General features: G+C 43.9%; 1 protein-coding gene across 1 annotated transcript in view; it reads right to left on the reverse strand.

Annotated features, from left to right (window-relative positions):
* Nucleotides 1-3,846, reverse strand: part of METTL24 (methyltransferase like 24) — a 29,255-nt gene extending 25,409 nt beyond the window's left edge. Inside the window, exon 1 of the mRNA XM_009326405.1 lies at nucleotides 3,764-3,846. The gene's annotated coding sequence lies outside the window, so the exon portion shown is untranslated. The remainder of the gene's footprint in view (nucleotides 1-3,763) is intronic.
* Nucleotides 3,847-4,333: the final 487 nt, after the last annotated feature.

Genomic DNA, 4,333 nt, shown 5'->3' on the forward strand with positions numbered 1-4,333 from the left:
AAGAGTGGAAAGAAGAAAAATGTTAATTGGTTTCATTTAAATCTGACTGTCAATCCGATACACAGCTATGGAGATTTGACGATTTTTCTTCCGTGTTCGTCTGTTCTGCTTGGTGAAATTTAAGACTTACATAATCCCCCAGAGAGCAATGCAGTTTGCAAAGCAAATAATGAAGCATTAGTACCATACCCAAGAATCAATTTTCCCGAGAACAAGTTCTTTTGGCATTAAAATGTTTATTTTTTTTGGAGTGGATTCTGCATCCTGAATAATGTTAAAATCATGTCATGATTCAAGATTGTAATCACAAGTTGCAGTGTCACTGCAATGTACACTGTATGCCTTACCTAAAGTGTCCTGGATCTCAGTTCCAGAAGGGATTTAATCATTACCCCAACACACCCCCTCTCCAACAACAAAGGGATTTAAGCAATTGCTTAGCTAAACAGAGGAATCATAGCACATGTGTCTATGCTGTGCTGGCTTAGACATCTAGAGTCTAAAGCCAGGATAAAAACACTGCAAAAGGAGAAGAGAGAGAGACCCTGCGGGGAGGAACACTGTAAGTCAAAGGCCTTGTAAAGACCAAGAAAGCAAGGACTAAAACGTGCTGGATTCATCAGAAACCTGGAAGTTGCAAAAATCACTTAACTGAGAGGTGAAGTCAGCTTTGCCAGCAGCTGAGCAGCAGCCTGCAACAGCCGAAACACAGCGGTGACTGAGTCAACGAAGCTATGGCCCCGTGAGTGACACCCTACGGAGGAGCCCCTGCCTGCAGCACCAGCTCTGCCTGTCCGCCTGGCAGCTCAGGCCAGCGCTTCACCCCCAGGCTCTGCCACACCATTCAGCACCATCCTCTTCCTCCAGACCCACTCTGGAAAAGGCAGGCATGGAGCCAGGGGGTGCTGCAGCCTTTCCAGCGTTTGGGAGCCAGGGCACAGCAGGCGATGGAAAGCCAGTGCAATTTGTATGGCTGTCGCCGTAGCAGTGGTAAGGAGGTAACGGGAAGCAGAAGTAGGCACCAAAGCTGTGGCTACTTCTGCCCCAGAGAGGCTGTGCCGCGCTGCACCAGCATCAGCTTACAGTTGGTTGGTGAAGGGCTTTTCAAACCACGTGCAGCCTGGCCATCAAATTCAGGGCTTGCAGCGCACAGGCTGCTAACACGCAGATAGGAAAGCAAAGACTGAGAAGAGTTGCAGGAATCCAGCTGAGCCATCATGATGAAAAGTTGTTCTTTGGGCCCAGTACCAACCCCAGCTGCAGGGATGGGAGCTGGCACTGCCAGAAAGCCAACAATAAAAAAGGTGGACAGAACAGTAGTAGAGACAAAACCAGGTTAAACATCAGTCCTGAACTGACTGTTCTCATCTTGCTCCTTCCTTCCTCTACAGCAGACTGCCCAGGCTCAGCTCTTGGTTTTAGCCAAACTAAAAAGCACAGGTCTGGCCCCACCTAGAACCACAGAAATGGAACAATTTTACACAGGGGTGACAGTAAATACTGGAACCCAGCCTTTGCTGTGGTAGGCACTCTCCACCATGTGCCTTATAATAAATAAATAAACCTCCCATTCCTTAAGAAGCTTAAGCTCTGAAAAATCATTACCTGGAGCATTACATACAAAGAGCTGCATGCTGCATCACCACCTCCCTGCTCCTTCCCTCTGCTCCTTCCCAGCTCGTAATTCCCATGGAAAATTCATAAAAGCTAATATAGCATCTCTTCATGCTGCTCTCAGGATTCACTAAGTTTTAAGCAATGATTTGCATGGCACCCCACTACCCATTTCCCTTCAGTCACGTAACAATCAAGGAATAAATGGCATTGCAATAACAAGCACTAATTTTAAGACACAGAAGAATAATGTGCTCTCTACAGAAAACTAAGATTCTGCAGTGCTGCCACTTAATTGACTCATGGCATTATGAGCAATTACAACTCAGAATTTGGAGCAATTTTAATAGTTCTTGCTACTTAATAGCTCTTGCTATCAAAAATAAAAAATTCCTGAACTCTGCCTTTAGCACCATCACCAGTCTGTCGCATGATTTACAGACCCTGATGCACTGAGCTCACGTCCTGTTCTGGGCTTCTACCCACTACTATCATACAAACAAACAACAGCACATGTAAGATGGTTCTTCTGATGATTAAACACCAGCATTGAAAAAGCTTTTTCTGGCCACACCTCGACCCTGCTGACATAGCATCTTCCCCCTCCAGCAGTTCCAGCCATTCTACGCTAATGGCAGGGAGCTGAACTCAGGCACAGTAATTAGTAGACACTTGCTCAGCAAACAAGGAAAATGAGATCCCATGCTCATCTACGAAAGCAGGATCCCATTTCCAGAAGTGCTCATACCAGTCATAGTGTTATCCTGTCAGTTATTAATCCTATAACATCTGCCAGGTCAGGAACAAGGATTTCTCCCATTTTTTGTTTTCACTTATGCTTCTCCCCACCACCAGGGTCAGTTACTCTGGGAACAAAACTTCTGGATTAGTGTGTCAGAAGCAATAAACTCTCTGCTAATTGATGTCCTTGTAGGCTTTGACCCAACTAGTGGAGTTTAGCAGCATCTGCCACTGTTTATTAAGTCACCGAGATGAAGGATGTTTTCAGCTTAATATGCCTGCCGCAGTCTAAACTTCTGTACAGCAAAACAAGCAGCTCTACACACATCTCTTGCTGTCTCCACATGCATCATCTTGCCTCCTGCCCTCTCAGTGCTGGCGTGAGTGGAGGCAGAGATGTCATTTTCTTGAGCATTTAGCCAGGGGTACCCACAAGCTGGAGGATAAGTGAACACTCTGCTACCCTCCCAGTTACCACACCATCAGCACAGCAGCATATTTTTAGACGTGTTTCAAATGAATCTTGTCTCAGCCTTGAAAGCATTGAATTAACAGAGAATTTCGTATGTGAGTGACATTTCAGTGACATTAGCACCTGAGGCTTTTTGCTGTTCTCCAGTGTAAGCGATGGCACAGTTAAATCTGTATTCAAGGGTCAGTTGCTGATAGACCTGGGTACCGAAAGCAGCCGCCCTGTCGGAACTGTGGGCATCCAGCACCTCGTCCATTTTTTATTACAGGAAATGCATGCGTAAATGCTGCTGTGCAGAAGTGATGCCTCCATTAAGACATGACAGCCCAATTTCCATATATGCCGAACGCTGGAAGTATCTGTCAACGCAATCTGAATTTGGAAATGTCACCTTTGAAAAAAGCACATAAACCCACTAATTTTCCAGGTCATCATTTTTGTCCTCAAAATACCAGGATTCCATTGGTACCATTTGGACAACTTGTCCAAGTTAGGGACTGATGCCTTGTTCTCATTTTACGGGGAACCTCAAATGCATCCTTTTTAGCTAAAATGAGCTAGGTTATCGCATTATTATTGAGAGGTGGAGTAGTTGAATACACAGTTCTCTTGCCACAGAGTGCTCTGTATTTTTCTGTGTCTGAGAGTGAGAAAGAGAGAGCAAGCGGGAGAGGAACCACGTCTGGAATTTCAGTCATATCGTACTCCTGTCAGGACACAAACCCATCTGAAAATAAAAATCAAGGAAAAAATGCATTCTTTCTACCCTGTGTTTTGACCTTTACATTCATGTTGACCATCACTGCTAGGTTAAACAACTTTAGAAAGAAAGCAGTTTCGAAACCAGTTTGGTGTGAGATTAATTCCTTATCTGAGAGGGAATGGCCTGTGCCAGGCAAACTGTTTTCTAACTGGCAACTGAAATGAAAAACCTACCTGAGAAGTGCTAATGTACTTCAGGAACCTCAAGGCCTCATAACTGAGGGAAGGAGTTGGACTTGCCCATGGCTGTAGTTCAATGTGCCATCTTACAGTCTGCAAAGAAAAGCAAAACAAAAAACACCTTAAAGGAACAGGATTAATTTCTCAGAACAAGCATAAAATGCAAGGGCTAATAAATTAAGGAGATCTAATTTCAAACAAAAAGAGTTTCCTAGGGGCTTACCTACACATGAAAGTCATTTCAGAATAAAGTAGGATTTGAACTACGGTGAAAGAACATCTAACTATGATTTATCATTATCAGCTTTGCAAGCAGATGTAGGTAATTCAGCAAGAAAGGGCTCTTCATTCAGGATACATGTGTCAACGCAGTTATTCTAGGACACCCAAGTAAGCCCTGGCTTGTAGAAACACATGAAGAAAACCAAGATCTGAATAACTAAATCCTCTAGCAAAACATCTGAAAACAGTGACATAATTTTAACTTTATATCTATCGCCTATCTCTGCTTGAATGTCCACTGAAACAAGAACTTGAATTGCAAACACTAATCACTAAAGGAAA

The sequence above is a fragment of the Pygoscelis adeliae genome, unplaced genomic scaffold, assembly GCF_000699105.1.
Source record: "Pygoscelis adeliae isolate BGI_AS28 unplaced genomic scaffold, ASM69910v1 Scaffold206, whole genome shotgun sequence".
Classification (NCBI taxonomy): domain Eukaryota; kingdom Metazoa; phylum Chordata; class Aves; order Sphenisciformes; family Spheniscidae; genus Pygoscelis; species Pygoscelis adeliae.